Raw genomic sequence first — 16,986 nt, 5'->3', positions numbered from 1 at the left:
TCCCCCTGCTTCTCCCTAGCCTAGACTCCTTGAATGGGTCCTGGCAGCCCACTGATCTCCCCCACCTCCGCACACCAGGTATCCTCTCACAGTACCCTCTTTGCCCATCCTTTGCTCCAGGTCCCTCTCTGAGGATCTACTCACCTGGAGAAGAGGAGCGAAACTGACTGTCCTCTGGGCCATAAATGATCCCTATTGGAAACACAGCCCTGCAATTCGCCTGAGTCCCCCCCTTCAGAGCCTGAACCTTGAGGCCTGGCAGTTACCACAAAACTTGCTCCAACCCAGCCCTGAGCGATCCCCTCCCTTCCCTCCCCTACCCGAACCCAGCCCTCCCAAACCCTGACCCTTTGCGCTCGAGTTCCCAGGCCTGGGCGCTCACCTGAGCCCCTGACCACGTCCTCATGTCCCTTGGCATAGCATGGAGTCTCTTCGTGTTGGGTCTGACCTGGGGGCCCCTTGCTTGAGCCCGCCAGTGAGCTCCCCTAGGTGCCCCTTTTGTTTCCCTCTGTTATCTGGTCCTCGTGCATCCCTTCCTCCCCTTCCCCTCGCGCTTTCCCCTGGTGCTCCTAGTTCTCTTGCTCCTTGGGTCTCATCACTATTGGACAGGTGAATCTCTTGCCTGGACGCCTGGCGTGGGTCCTGGTTCTTGCCCATCCGTGCAGCCACCCTGACCCCGCACCATGCCCTCCCGTTGCCCTCCTCCTGGCCGCCTTACCTTGCCAGGCCTCCTTTGACAGGTCCCTGGCCTTGGATTCTCTTCTGAGCCAGAGTGCCTTATGGGAAACAGAGCCCTGCCCTTCACCTGGCCCATTGCTCTCCCTGGATGCTTGGTGTGCACCAGGAACCCTGAAACCTAGAGGTGGCCCCTCACTGGGGCTTCTTGCCTGCTCCCTCTGGCTTCCCTGTACTGCAGTACCCTAGTATAGCCCCACCTGACTGCCCCCTGCTGGATCCCCAGCCTTCCTTCCCAAGTCTTGTCCCCTGTCTTGAGCCCCCCTGCCCAGGCTCTGGCACTTGGCTCTCCGTTCCCTGCCTGGCTCCTTTTTTGAGCCTCTGGTGGCCCTTCTTGCTTCATGATATTCTTGGCCTTGTCTTTGGGCTCCTCGCTGGGGCTGCTTGCCTGCTCCCCTTGGCTTCCCTGAACTGCAGTGCCAGAGTGCAGCCCCACCTTCCCGGCCCTGCCCTTCCCTGCTCTCCCCTGGCCTGGGCCCTCCTCTAGGTCCACTGCCTGGGCTCTTTGCTGGGGTCCTGGGCTCCACCGTACCCATACCTATCCTGAGGCCCTTCAGGCTGTGCCCTCCTTCAGCCCTCCTGTCATTTCTGTCTCTGCCAGGCCCCCTTTTCTGATCCCCTTCCCAGGATGCTCACCAGGCCAGGGGACTTGACCTGGCCTCTTGGCCCTGCGGGCTCCATTGAGAAAACATAGCCCTGCCCCCTGCCTGGGCCCTTTGGCCTCCCTCAGCCCGGCCCTGCTCCTGAACCCTGACACCCTACAGTGGACCTGGGCCTTGAGCCTTTCTCCCCCTGTGCCACCTGCTCCCCTTCTCTCCCCCACCCCTCCCCACCCATGTTTCTTTTCATTCACCCAGGCCCAGGTGCTAGCACTTGGCTCTCCATTACTGGGCCTGGCTCCTTGCTTGAGCTCCTGACTGCCCTTCTCAAGGACCCTGTCCCTGTCCCTTGGATTCAGGCTACTTTTACCAGCCTCCTCCTGTGCCTTCCTTCTGTTCCCCTCATGCTGTGGTATCCTGGCACTGCCCAGACCCTCCGTTCCCCCTGCTTCTCCCTAGACTAGGTTCCTTGATTGGGTCCTGGCAACCCACCAATCACCCACCCCCACCTCCGCACTCCAGGTATCCCCTTACAGTACCCTATTTGCCCCTCTTTTGGTCCAGGTCCCTCTCTGAGGATCTACTCACCTGGGGCACAGGAGTGGAATTGAATGGCCTCTGCGCCCTGAATGCTCACTATGGAAAACACACCTGCCACTCACCTGAGTCCCCTTTGCCTCCTGAACCTTGAGGCCTGGCAGTTAACGTGAGATGTGCTCCAACCCAGCCCTGAGCAATCTTCTCCCTTCCCTTCCCTGCCCTCTCGCCTTGCATGCTGCCCCTGGACCTTGAGCCTTCCTCCCCCTGTGCCACCTGCTGCCCTCTCCTCCCTTCTCCTCCCCTCCCTTCTCCTCCCCTTTCCTCCCCTCCCACTCCTCCCCTTTCCCCCCTCCCCTCTCCTCCCCTCCCTTCTCCTCCCCTTTCCTCCCCTCCCTTCTCCTCCCCTTTCCTCCCCTCCCTCCTCTCCCCACTCCTCCCCTCCCCATCCATGTTTCTTTTCATTCACTCAGGCCCAGGTGCTAGCACTCGGCTCTCTATTACTGGGCCTGGCTCCTTGCTTGAGCCCCTGGCCACCCTTCTCCAGGACCCTGTCCCTGTCCCTTGGTTTCAGGCCGCCGTTTCCGGGCCCCCTCCTGTGCCTCCCCTCTGTTCCCCTCATACTGTGGTATCCTGGCACTGCCCAGATCCTCTGCTCCCCCTGCTTCTCCCTAGCCTAGGCTCCTCGATTGGGTCCTGGCAGCCCACCAACCACCCTCCACCTCCACACTCCAGGGTGCCTTATGGGAAACAGAACCTCTCAGTACCCTCTTTTGCCCCTCCTTTGGTTCAGGTTCCCAGGATCTACTCACCTGGGGCACAGGAGTGGAAATGGCTGGCCTCTGCGCCCTGAATGCTCCCTATGGAAAACATAGCCCTGCCACTTGTCTGAGTCCCCTTCACAGCCTGAACCTTGAGGCCTGGCACTTAACGTGGGACTTGCTCCAACCCAGCCTGAGTGGTCCCCTCCCTTCCCTCCCCTGCCCTCTCGCCTTGCATGCTGCTCTTACCCCAACCCAGCTCTCCCTAACCCTAACCCTTTGCACTCCATTCCCTGGGCCTGGGCACTCGCCTAAGCCCCTGACCTGGTTCTTTCTGTCCCTTGGCATAGCATGGAGTCTCTCTGTGTTGGGTCTGACCTGAGAGCCCCTTGCTTGGGACCGCCAGCAGGCTCCCCTAGGTTCCCCTTGCGTTTCCCTCTGTCTCCTGGTCCTCGTGTATCCCTTCCTCCCCTTCCCCTCGCGCTTTCCCCTGGCACTCTGGGGTTTCTTGATCCTTGGGTCCTGGTTATCGCCTTTACGCGCAGCCACCCCGACCCCCTGCTATGCCCTCCTGTCGCCCTCCTCCTGGCCGCCTTCCCTTGCCAGTCCTCCTTTGACAGGACCCTGGCCCTGGATTCTCATCTGAGCCGGGGAGCCTTATGGGAAACAGAGCCCTACCCCTCTCCTGGGCCCATTGCTCTCCCTGGTGCTTGGTCCTGCACCAGGATCCCTGAAACCTGGAGGTGTCCCTGGACCTGGAGCCTGATTGCCCTCTGCTGGATCCTCAGCCTTCCCTCCCAAGTCTTGTCCACTGTCCTGAGCCCCCTGCCCAAGCTCTGGCCCTAGGCTCTCCGTTCCCTGGCCTGGCTCCTTTCTTAAGCCTCTGGTGGCCCTTCTTGCTCCTTGATTTTCTGGGCTTGGTCTGAGGGCCCCTCGCTGGGGCTGCTTGCCTGCTCCCTTTGGCTTCCCTGCACTGCAGTACCCTAGTGCAGCCCCACCCCCGCCCTTCTCAGCTCTTCCCTGGCCTGGGCCCTCCTCTAGGTCCCTTGCCAGGGCTCTTTGCTGGGGTCCTGGGCTCCACCCCTCCCACACCCATTCTGTGGCCCTTCAGGCTGTGCCCTTCTTCGGCCCTCCTGCTGTTTCTGTCTCTGCAAGACCTGCTTTCCTGATCCCCTTCCCAGGATGCTCACCAGGGCCAGGGTACTTGACCTGGCGTCTTGGCCCTGCAGGCTCCCTTGGGAAAAGGTCACTGGTTCCCATGCCTGGGCCCCTTGCTCTCCCTGGGCCCTTGGTCCTGCACCCCGATCCCAGATACCTGGCAATAGACCTGGGCCTCAATCCTGCCTCCCTCTGTTGGTACCAGCCCTCCCTTGTCTCCCCCACCCGGTCTACTGTCCTGAGCCCCCTGCCCTGGCCCTTAGCCCCTGGCTCTGCCTTCCCTGGCCTGGCTCCCGGCTTGAGCCTCTGCTGGCCCTCGTGGCTCAGTGCACCCATGGGCTTTAAGAGCGGGTCCCTTGTTCCCCTGGGCTTGCCTGCACTGCCCTGTACTAGTGCCGCCCACCTGCCTGGCCCGGCCCTTCCCTGCTTTCCTCTTGCAGGTCTCTCCTCTAGGTGCCTAGCCTGGGATCCTTGCTTGGGTCCTCGCCCCACGCACCATGGTCCCCCTTCACCGTCCACCGGGTCCCTGCACTGTTCCCTCCCTTGGCCCTTGTTTGGTCCCTGTCCCTGCCAGGACCCTTGGCCTGATCCCTTTCCCAGGATGCTCCCTTGGGCCAGGGCAGTGGGATTGGCCTCCCGTCCCTGCGGGCTCCCTAGGGGACAAGGTAGCCCTGCCCCTTGCCTGGGCCCTTTACCCTCCCTCAGCTCGAGCCCCATTCCCCAAGCCTGGCCCTCAGCAGTGGACCTGAGCCTTGAGCCTACCTCCCCCTGTGCCATGCCCTTCCCTCCTGTCCCTCCCCAGCCCTGTTCCCTTCCCATGAGCCCTGGTCCGAGTCTCCCTTCCCCCCACCCCCCACATATCTCTTCATTCCAGGGCCCAGCTCCTTGCTTGAGCCCCGGCTGCCCTTCTGGAGGACTCTGTCCCTGTCCCTGTCCCATGATCTCAGTCCCTATTCTTGGGCCCACTCCTGTACCTCCCCTCTGTTCCCCTCGTGCTGCATAGTCTTGCACTGTGCGGACCCTCCCCTCCCCTGCTTGCCCCTAGCCTGGGCTTCTGGATTGGGTCCTAGCTCTCCCCGCACCCCTACTTGTAACCCATTGTATCCCCACACAGTGCCCTCCTTTGGCCCTTGTTTGTTCCCGGTCCCTTTCTGAGGACCTACTCCCTCAGGGCAGCGGAGTGGAATTGGATGGCCTGTGCACCCTACAGGCTCCCTTCAGGAAACAGAGCCCTGCCCCTGGACTGGGCCCTCCTCGGTGCCCGAACCCTGACACCTGGCAGTGGACGTGGACCATTTGCCTACCTTCCCCTGCTCGATGCCCTCCCTACCCTCCCCTGCCCCTTGGCCTTGCATGCTGCCCCTACCGCAACCCAGCCTTCCCTAAGCCCAACCCTTCCCGCTCCAGGCCCCTAGTCCCTGACCTCGTCCCTTGTATCGCATGGCGTGGCGTGGTGTGGTGTCAGAGGCGGGGGGCCCCTTGCTTTTGCCCCCTACCGCGCTCCCCTCAGTGCCCCTTGCGCCGCCCTTCCTCACCCTCCCTGCTCTCCCCTCGTGCAGGCCACCTACTCCTTTGGTCCAACCACTGCTCTCTCGTCGCCCTCCTCCTGGTCCCCATCCCTTCCAGGCCCCCTTTGCCCAGTCCCTGTCCCAAGATTCTCATCTGGGCCGGTACAACTTTCAGGAAACAGAGGCCTGCCCCTCGCATGGGCCCCCTGCTCTCCCTGGGCCCTTGGTCCCGCACCCCTGAACCCCAACACCTGGCAATAGACCTGGGCCTCAATCCTGCCTCCCCCTGCTGGCCCCAGCTCCCCCTTGTCTCCCCCTCCCTGTCTACAGTCCTGAGCCCCCTGCCCCAGCCCTTAGCCCCTGGCTCTGCCTTCCCTGGCCTGGCTCCTGGCTTGAGCCTTTGCTGGCCCTCGTGGCTCAGTGCGCCCATGGGCTTTGACAGCGGGCCCCTTGCCTGGGCTGCCTCCCTGCTCCCCTGGGCTTGCCTGCACTGCCCTGTACTAGTGCCACCTGCCTGCCCGCCCCGGCCCTTCCCTGCTTTCCTCTTGTATGGTCCCTCCTCTAGGTGCCTAGCCTGGGCTCCTTGCTTGGGTCCTGGCCCCACGCCCCACAGCCCCCCTCAATGCCCACTGCATCCCCGCACTGTTCCCTCCCTTGGCCCTTGTTTGGTCCCTATCCCCAACAGGCCCCTTGGCTTGAACCTTTTCCCAGGATGCTCCCTTGAGCCAGGGCAGTGAAATTGGCCTCCCGTCACTGTGGGCTCCCTATGGCACAAGGTAGCCCCGTCCCTTGCCTGGGTCCTTTGCCCTCCCTCAGCGCGAGCCCCATTCACCAATCCTGGCCCCAGCAGTGGACATGGGCCTTGACCCTACCTCCCCTGGTGCCATGCCCTTCCCTCCTGTCCTTCTCCAACCCTGTTTTGTTCCCTTGAGCCCTGGTCTGGGCCCTCCCACCCCCCACATTTCTCTCCATTCCAGGGCCTGGCTCCTTGCTTGAGCCCCTGCTGCCCTTCTAGATCAAAAACCCAAACCATGGCCCTTCCTCAGAGCTTTGCCCCTTTGCTGAGATAGCAGGTACTGAAGGTATCCCTCCATGCACTCACTCCTCTCTTCTCCTGTCAGTGCCATACCTGGTCCAACCAGGCCCTCTTACCAGCTAACCCAAAGCTCAGACGACTAAGGAGAGCCCTTGGACCCCTATCCAAGATCTGGTGAAAATGGCTTTAAAGTATAAAGTTGCTTTGTCATCACTGAAAACAGGTTACTGAGAATTTAAGTCCCTTATAGGCTTTTTGGGATATTGGCTCCTGTCTTCCCCTCTGCTCTACCCGTTCTACTGCTCAAGTTTTCCTTGCTAGGGAAAATCCCAAACCCCTTTCCCATTATTCTATAACATCTACTGCCTCATTCTCAGATCCACCCGAGCTGCTCTCAGCCCCACCTTCCCGTCTTCCCCCTCCCTACCCAGGCCCACAGAAGAGTCTTAACTGACCTTCTCCAGAAGTCTTCACCATGGCTGACTTTAGGATTGTCAGCAAAAGAGTCTCTACAGAAAGTTTAATGTAGATAAAATTCCTCTTTTCATGTTGCCCTGTTTTACTTGGCCACTTTCCAGCGGATAGAAAAAATCAGCACTCCAAATGCTAGGCACTCCTTTACTAGTTTTTCACAAAAATATGTAAACAAGGCCTCTGACCTTGAGCTGGGGCTTCTCAGAGATGGCTACATTTCAAAAATAAGGGAAGTTACCAACTGGGCTCCATGGTAACAGTTGGCAGGGAGAGGAAAAAAAGGGAAAAAGAAGCTCTTCCCTTCTCGGGTGTCCTTGAAGGGTTAACTTGCCCAGAACAGAGAAAAAAAAAAAAAAAAAAAAACCTGCTTTTATGTGAACTTCTGCAGACTGTGAACTTCTGAGCCCCTCCCCTTACATGCTGGATATAAAATTCCAAAACTACCTGAACTCAGGGTTCAGGGGATTAACTGATTGCAGTAAAATCTGTGCCCTTTGAATCTGGCTACAGCCAAATAAAACTATTTCCTGCTATCTTACGTGTCTTGCCTTGACCATCCCTACAATAGTATAATTCTATATACTTAAACATTGTTTATGTTTTCATAAAATGGTAAACAGATGTGATTAGCTGTATATTGTAAATAACAAAATTTTTCTTATCAAAATGGAATAATTTGCCTAAATTTGGAAATTTACAAGGATTGTTTCAAAATGTGAATAAAGAAGTGGTTAATAGATGGGAAAGAGAAATTAGAAGGTTCTAGGTATGGATTTAATAGAAGGGGAAAAAAGGTGATTCTGGAATAAAAAAATCTATATGATTAAGCAAATAAGAGGGTTTAAGTAAGTGATAAAGAAGGTCTGTGTAAGTTGGTTATATATGTGAGTTTTTTGAGCAAGTAATCTTGAAGGAATTAAGGATTATACAACTATGGGTAAACAACAACTGTTATTTTGCAATATTATAATATGTTATTTCTTTAAAAGCTAAATTTGATTAATATAAAAACATCAATGTAATGGTGGTACTATTACTCTTCTTTATATATTAAATGTGTTCATATTTTCCAGGTATATAAGTCTTTTTTTTAAATTAATTTTTATTGTTGGTTGTTCAAAACATTACATAGTTCTTGATATATCATATTTCACACTTTGATTCAAGTGGGATATGAACTCCCATTTTTACCCCGTATACATATTGCAGAATCACATCAGTTGCACAACCATTGATTTACATATTGCCATTCTGGTGTCTGTTGTATTCTGCTGCCTTTCCTATCCTCTACTATCCCCCCTTCCCCCTCCCCTCCCCTCTTCTCTCTCTACCCCCTCTACTGTAATTCATTTCTCCCCCTTATATTTTTCTCCCTTTCCCCTCACTTCCTCTTGTATGTAATTTTGTATACCCCTGAGGTATATAAGTCTTTAAAGTAGAAGCTTTAAAAGAGAATTATATCAAGCTGATGTTCTCCAAAACTTTGCATGGCAATTTTAGGTTTATAAAAATAACATTGGAGATTTATTTATATCATTTAATGTTCTATAACTGGACCTGTTATCAATAATATTAATAAAAGTTCTATACACTGGGGTACAATTTAAACATAATATCATACTGTGTTAGCTAGTATTCATGTGACCTCAAGCAACAATATATGTAAGCTTTATAAAATGATATTTAAGAAGCAAAGATCAGCTTCAATTCTAGAACACTTTACCTAAGATTTATAAAGAGCCCCGCCTTACCTGAGATAAGGGTCTACTTCCTATCTTACTATATGTCAGTATGACTCCAAAGTAGGCCAGACTTTAGGTAAAGCCCAGTATTCTTATTTTAAAACTGATGAGACTTACTTGCTAGATGTTTAAGATCAAGACTTAAAATTAAAGTTAAATTAAAATGGCCAAGAAAACCAATATTTGGCTCTTATCCTCTGAGTCAGTCTGAATCCAGGAAACATGGAAATTCTCTAAAGAGCTTTGCAACTCTGGGCCACATAACCTCCTGCTCAGGGAAATTAATGAGAACACTGGAGAATGAAAAGCCAATCAGTGCACTTGCTGTAAATAGCAGGATCATTAGAAAAAGGAGACATCCCTGATGCTTCCAAGGGAAGCCACATGGTCAAGCAAGACCTGGACCCATCCTAGCACAAATGGCACTAGCAGAACTAAGAAGCTACTCTCAAGTTTCCCCACAAGTGACCTCTATGAGAACTCAGCTGACTCTTAACAATAGATAGAAACAAAGTCAATTTTTACCAGCTTGGTCTTAAACACCTAACAAAAGCAGTTAAATCAAAACACAGTCATTCCTGGGAGAAATGAAGGACAAGATCAAACAATTATAAGAACAGCTAGAAAAGAGGAAACAGCAACTAGGCCAACAATCTCCATGGGAAATGTTCAGTAAAATATGACCTTGGCTCCTCCTCCTCATAGGACCCCTATTAATCCTCTTTATATTTCTCCTAATAGGACCATGTTTATTAAATTGCCTACAAAAGTTCCTACAAGATCAGATACACAAATTCACCAATCAATTAGTCAATCAACTACTTCTTCAAGACTACCAGCCCCTGATACCCAAGACGGAGACCTACGACTCATGACTAACTCCTCCAGCTCCGGACACTCTGCCCCCATCTAAAGCCCTCCCTGACCCCTTTTCCAGTTTTTACAACCCCTCTTTTACTTCCTAGGAATGAGAACTACTCTCCAGCAGGTCCAATCTGCTTGTTCTGTCTGCTCTACAGTATCCCCACAAAGAAGCAACAACGTAAAATTCTCATGCATTAGATGAGGAGCCACCAGCTGCCGGGGTCCTGCCCTAGCGGGGTCCAGGGAGTCCTGAAGGATGAGTGGCGTCGGCGAAAAGATGAGACAGGAGTCATTCCATTCGAGCAATCTCCAGAGAGAGAGCTAATGCAGCTTTCTCTGAGTCATCTTTTATTACAATTTTTCTCATCATTATAGATTCAGAATACGTCATTGATTATATAATTTAAAACTTTGCCAAGACATGACATTTCCTTAACCATGATTGGGGGTACAAAAAATGTAACATTAATTTACATTTTTCCAGGATATGTCCTTCAGTTATATAATTATTAAAAGTACAAAATCATTAATAAAATACGTCACTAATTTACATTTTTCAGATTTTCCCAAGATTTACTATTTTTCCCAAGATATGTTATTTTCTTATTAGCTAATGCCAAACTACGTAACCAGACTCTAAGTCTCCTAACCAATCATTAACCTAAAGTATACTTGTACTTTATTTCTAATCTAAAATTCCCATCTAAAAAAGTCCCTTTAAATCTTATATTTAAAATATCCTAAAGTTTATAAATCATTCTTAAAACATATCAGAAACCTATACAACTAAAAACTTAAGAATTTCTAAACTTCAGGATCTAAATAAAATAATATTTCTAACATTATTCTAAAACTGTGTCTTATAAAGCTATTTTAATTAATTACTAAATTTATTCTCATAAAACTGGTTGAGCTGCTTTCTCAAAGAGTTTCTTTGTTTCTCAGTCAAGGTACACTAGTTCTCATATCTTTATAATCTTTCTCAATAGAAAGTAAGTTCTAAACATCAATCCACTTTCCACCAATATTAACTATGCTCATCATATATCCCTATGTAAAGTAAGAAAGAGTTTATAAAAAGAGAAAAATACATCTTTATATGTTTTAACTTTCCTAAATGTAAAAATGAGACTACATGTGGTGAACTTTGTAAAATAAGCATACTGATTAGGTTTTCTAAGAGGGCGGAAATATGGGCTTGGGTTCTAGTTGATTTAATCAATGTGGTGCCTAAAATTCTCATGACCTTTCAAAGGATGATTGTTGTCCATTATCAGGCTTGTCCACAATGTACTGAGATAGAAGAACAGCCTTCTACTTTGTCCTTGATATGCTGAGGGGTGGGTAGAACGGCCTCCAAGGCATGAACTACCTGTTCTGTTCTAGCCATCTGAAATTTAATTTGTTTGGCATTTGACATACCTATGCCTCCTGTCAGAAACATAAGCATGAAAATGAAAAGTCCCAATTACATAAAAAAGGGTCTCATGGTTTCGGTTACCCACCAACCAGCGTGGCTTTGCCAGCATCCATCCTCACTGTGACCCTGTCAAGACAGTGGGAGAGCGGCTTTGCCAACACTTTTTCTCACTGTGACCCTGTCAGGACAGTGAGTGGGGGATCGCCTTCACCAACCAGCCAGGTGAAGACTGGAAGATCAACTTCACTCACATACCTAGGCACAAAAAGCTTCACTATCTACTTACTTTGGTTGATACTTTTTCAGGTTGGATAGATGATTGCTGACGTCGTCACCTCCATCCTCATCGAGCAGATCATTCCCAGGTTTGGACTTCCCGCCTCCATCTAGTCAGGCAACGGTCCAGCCTTCACTTCTCAGGTCGTTCAACTAGTCTCCAAAAGCCTCAACATCACTTGGAAACTCCACATCCCCTACTGACCCCAATCCTCGGTTAAGGTTGAGAGGGCTAACAGCATTCTTAAGAATCATCTCACTAAACTTGGTACTGAACTCAGGCTCTCCTGGCCCAATCTCCTGCCATTGTCCCTCACCCCAATTCAGGCAGACCTTAGAGCTCCCTCAGGCCTTAGCCCCTTTGAGGAACTCTATGGGTGCCCTTTCTTAACTAACCAAAGCTTTCCAGTTACTCCTCCTCCCCTTGTGTCCTTCCTGCCCAATCTATCACTTCTACACAAACTCCTAAGGGAACATACAGACCAGTGCCTTCCTGCGCCATTCATTGCCTTAATCCCAGCGCAATCACAAACCGAATCAGACCCTCTTCAACTGGGTGACTCAGTATTACTTCAGGAACTGCATCCTCAATCGTTGGAACCTCACTGGACAGGACCTCATACAGTCATACTTACTACCCCAACGGTGGCCAAGCTGTTGGACTACTCCCCCTGGTACCAAGTCTCCTGCCTTAAAAAGCATCTGTTCCAAATGTCCAATACTGAACTTCCACCATGCCCACCAAATTCAAGATTTTTCACCAACCCTCTTCTTCTTTTACTAATCATTAATATCTCTCAAATTTCTATCTCAAACCACAGATGGCACTTCTACATCCAAGCAACATGGCACCAGGATGACACCACCCACTCTCAGTTTATGGGTCAAGACTATTGCCCTTCCACTGGCTACAATCAGGCAGTCACCCTTAACATTACTGGATTAAACCAAGCCACCTCTGATATTTCCTAGAGTCCCTACAACAGGACCAATGACTGATACCCAGGATCTCCACTGCTCAGGAATGATTTGATGCCATATACAACCTATGGCTTCAAGGAACCTTTATGGACTTTTTCCCTTCTGAGATAATTGTCTATAGCCACGGGACGTTATCTCTAGCCACCCTAGTATTCACAAGCCCATTCCCAAACATACCCCAGCTCTCCCAGGTAGGCGCCACACCGCCCCCTCTCAGCAGAAAGTAGCCAAACAAATTTTCACCACCCTCACATCACTTAGAAAAACAAAAAGGGAGAAACATTAGGTGCAGGGCAGGCTTAATGAACGTTAGCTACAGGATAACCCAGGCACTAAACCCCGCCCCCTGTCTGGTCCTTTATTACTTGTTTGCATCAAGTCTGAACACTCAATGCCACTCAAGGCTGAACACTGGACCCCCACCAGTCTGATGCAATGGAAACCCACATCTGACCCTTGCCGCATCTGCCTGAAGGCAGAAGATGACACCTTTAGCAACTACTGTATGATCCAATCACTGCATGCCAGCCAACAAGGCAGCTTGCAGACCCAAAGACCCCATTAGATTTTGGCTATAAAAATTCCCTCCTGATGAGCCCCTCTCTCTTGCTCTTCCTCTCTTTCTTCTCTTGTGCGCAATCGCTGTATCTCTCTCTCTCTCTCTCGCTCTCGCTCTCGCTCTCTCTCCTTTCTCTGTTCTTTTTCTCTCTTTCTCTCTCTCTTATCTCCTCTTTTAAACTGTTGCAATAAACAAATCTTGATGGCTAAAAATGTTGTGGTCACTTTCCTTTCACCCTTGTTTGCCCCTAGCCTGGGCTCCTGGACTGGGACCTGCCCCTAAAAGCACCCTGATTGGGACCCACTGTATCACCACACAGTGCCCTCCTTTGGCCCTTGTTTGTTCCTGGTCCCATTCTAAGGACCTACTTCCTCAGGACAGCAGAGTGGAATTGGCTGGCCTGTGCGCCCTGCAGGCTCCTTACAGGAAATAGAGCCCTGCTCCTGGCCTAGGCCCTCTTTGCTGCCCAACCCTGACACCTGGCAGTGGACACGGGCCTTGTACCGACCCTCCCCTGCCCGCTGGCCTTGCGTGCTGTTCCCCATCCCAACCCAGCCGTCCCTAAGCCCGACCCTTCACACTCCGGTCCCCTGAGCCCCTGACTTCATTCCTCGTGTTGTGGCGTGGTGTGGTGTTGTGTCTTAGCTGGGGGGCCCCTTGCTTGGGCCCCTTACCATGCTCTCCTCGGTGCCCCTTGCACTACCCCCTGTCCCCTCATCCTCATGCCACCCCTTCCTCACCCTCCCTGCTCTCCCCTTGCGTGCGCCTCCTACTCTTTCGGTCCCTGGGTCGGTCGGTGCGTGGCTTCCGTTCCTCATCATTGGTCGGGTCTGTCCCCTGCCTGGGCTCCTTGCTTGGGTCTGGCTCTCATCCTTCTCCTCCCCCACCGTGACGCCAAGATGAGCCGCCCTCCCATCGCCCTCCTCCTGGCCCCCATCCCTTGCCAGGCCTCCTTTGCCCGGTCCCTGTCCCACGATTCTCATCTGGGCCGGCGCGCATTTCGGGAAACGGAGGCCTGCCCCTCGCCTGGGTCCCTTGCTCTCTCTGAGCAATTCATCCTGCACCCAGAACCCTAACACCTGGCAGTGGCTCTAAGCCTCGATCCTGCCTCCACCCCCACCCCCACCCCACCCCCCTGCTGGATGCCCTGCCTTCCTTCCCCAGCCCTGTCCACTGTCCTGAAACTCCTGCCCCAGCCCCAGCCCTTGGCTCTCCATTCCCTGACCTGGCTCCTCTCTTGAACCTCTGGTGGCCCTTGTTGCCCAGCGCGTCCCTGGGCATTGTCAGGGGACCCCTTGCCTGGGCTGCTTCCCAGCTCCCCTTGGTTTCCCTGCACTGCAGTCCACTAGTGCCACCTGCCTGCCCAGCCCTGCCCTTCCCTGCTCTCCCCTGGCCTGGGCCCTCCTCTAGGTCCCCCGCCTGGGCTCCTTGCTGGGGTCCTGGCCCCCACCCCACCAGCACCTGTCCTCTGGCCCTTCATGCTGTGCCCTCCTTTGGACCTCCTTTCATCCCACTTGGCTCTCCATTCCTGGGCCTGGCTCCTTACTTGAGCCCCCGCCACCCTTCTCGAGGACCCTGTCTCTGTCCCTGTCCTGTCCCTGTCCCTGTCCCTTGATTTCAGGCCCTTTGCTCGCGCCCCCTCCTGTGCCTCCCCTCTGTTCCCCTTGTTCTGTGGTATCCTGACACTGCCCGTACCCTCGGCTTCTCCTGAGCTGGGCTCCTGCAGTGGGTCCTGGCTCCCCACCCACCCGGCCAGCCCCGTCCCCAATTCCAGACCAAAGATATACACACACAGTGCCCTCCTTTGCCCCTCCCCTGATCCCGGTCCCTCTCTGAGGATCTACTCACCTGGAGCAGACAAGCCGAATTGGCTGGCTCTGCGCCCCGACGGCTCCCTGTGGGAAACACAGCCCTGCCCCTCACCTGGGTCCCCTTCACCGCCGGAACCTTGATGCCTGGCATCAATTACGTTTTTCTTTTCCCCTTATCTGTTTTCACCTTGGTTGTTCTTTTAAGCACTATTGAATGAATACCTTCTGAATTTTTACTCTCCTTGATTTCTAGGCACCATGCAGCAGTAGATGATCTATGAAGGCTTTTTTTGACACACTCATGAAGACATTTTCAAATACTAAAACTAAAACAGTGTGTTTTTGTGAACTGAATTCATGTGACCTGTATGGCATGTCCACCACAGTTTTCATCAAATTTGTCCTGGGCACTCAATTAGAACTAGACCAGCTGATGAAGATGATGGTTCTTTTTTCAGCTTCTTCTCACCACAAAACCTGATGGTCACTAATGGGGGTTTCTGCCAGGACTAAGCCAATGATAATATGAAAATTTTGGTTAGATGCAGGGTTGAAGGACTGTCTGGATAGATGGACCAACTATCTGAAGACAAGGCTGAGAGTATTCCAATTTGCCTGTTGACACCTTGATGGCTACTGGAAGATTTAATTCCCCTACCTGAAGGAATACAGCAGAGCTAAAATTACTCCTTACGAGGATGAAAGTAGCCAAATCAATCAAGGGTAATACCAGCCCCACAACATCCCCATTATACTCAACACCATGGATCTCTCTGTGATACCTCAAGGAAGGATTTTATGGGTGGCAGTCATGAAAAATTATGAGGTCTAGGACCAGCTGGGCTCCATCCCTCTGAGCCCTCAGGTTCCTATCATCCTAATAATTATGGGGAATATCCCATGGACTTTATGGTGAACCGTGGGGTTCACCATTCCATCACCTCATCTGTGGGCCCACTTTCAAATAAGTAGACCACAATTGTGGTAGCCACTGGCTACAAGGCTCATCACCATTTGCCAGTACCCTGGAACTGCAACCTAGCAGGTCACAAAGTGTTCCGTGAGTTTCTGTACATGCCAGATTGCCTGGTGTCATTGATGGGTTAAGACCTGATAGGAAAGCTCTAAGACCAAATACCTTTGATGCTAAAGTTCAGGTAATCCTGTCACTGGGAAAACCTGATATAAAGGTTCTAACCCTTACAATTCTCGGGGAAGATAATTAGCGACTCCTTGGCTTGTTGTATTGGCACTACAACAGGGTCCAAAGCTCCCTTTCCTAGTACAGGAGTATTGACTGGGGACAATCCACCTGGACTAGCCCAGAACATCCCCTGATGTGGTGGAATTTAAACAAGGAACAATACCCGTCTGCCTAAGAGTATTAATACTATAGTCCTCATAAGGCACAACTGGGAATTCAGTAACATTTCAATAGGCTTTTACAATATGGAATTCTTAAGCCTTGGCAATTACCATAGAATGCACATCTTTTGCCTGTCAAGAAACCAGGAACTGATGATTACTGGCCAGTTCACTATTTACAAGTAGTAAATCAGGCCAAAATCACCTCACATCCTATGATCTCCAATCCATACACTCTCCTAAGTCTGCTCCCTGCTGAGTCAACCTGTTTCACATGCCTGGATCTCAAAGATGCCTTCTTCTACACTCATTTGGCACCTCAGAGTCAGCCATTCTTCACCTTGCAGTGGGAAGACTCTCATGAGAACAACGACCAATTGACCTGTACCAGGCTGCCACAGGGCTTCAAAACCTCACCAACCATCTTTGGGATGGTTCAGGCCTCTAATTTGAGGGCCTTTCTTAAACAACAGTGTGGATGCACATTGGTCCAATCTGTAGATGATATATTACTGGTCAGAGACATCTGAGAATACTGCATGAAGGAGACATGACTCCTCATTCTCCTATGCAAAGCTGGTTACAAAGTGTCAAATAAGAAAGTCCAAATATGTCAAGAAAAAGTCAAGTACCTTGGTTTCTATCTAACTAAGAGACAACAGCATCTGGACCCCAAGAGGAAACAAGCAGTCTTCTCAATCCCAGTTCCTTCAAATTGCTGCCAGATCTGAAAGTTCCTGGGTGCTGCCAGATTCTGCTGGAGATGGATCCCTAACTTTTTTTAGGTATGGCCAAACTCCTCTATGAGGCTACAAAGTAGGGAGAACTGGAGCCTCTGATGTGGGGAACAGCACAACAAAAAGCATTTGATGATATTAAAGAAGCACTCACCAGTCCATGTGGACCAGGTCTCTCTGACCCCACAAAGCCTTTCTTTATGTAAGTCCATGAACAGTCTGGAATAGCCATAGGAGTCCTAACTGTACATGCTGGGGACATGGCACCATCTAGTGGCCTATCTTTCTCAACAGCTGAACTCTGGTTCAAGGCTGGCCACTTTGTCTACTGGCCCTTGCAGCCATGGCTTTACGGGTGTTAGAGGCCAACACTGACTATGGGACAGTTCAGGTGCCCTACTCCATCCTGACATTGTTAGAGTA

Source organism: Callospermophilus lateralis, chromosome 5 (genome assembly GCF_048772815.1).
Source record: "Callospermophilus lateralis isolate mCalLat2 chromosome 5, mCalLat2.hap1, whole genome shotgun sequence".
Taxonomy (NCBI): domain Eukaryota; kingdom Metazoa; phylum Chordata; class Mammalia; order Rodentia; family Sciuridae; genus Callospermophilus; species Callospermophilus lateralis.
The sequence above is the reverse complement of the archived record's forward strand: the minus strand, read 5'-3'. Positions refer to the sequence as shown.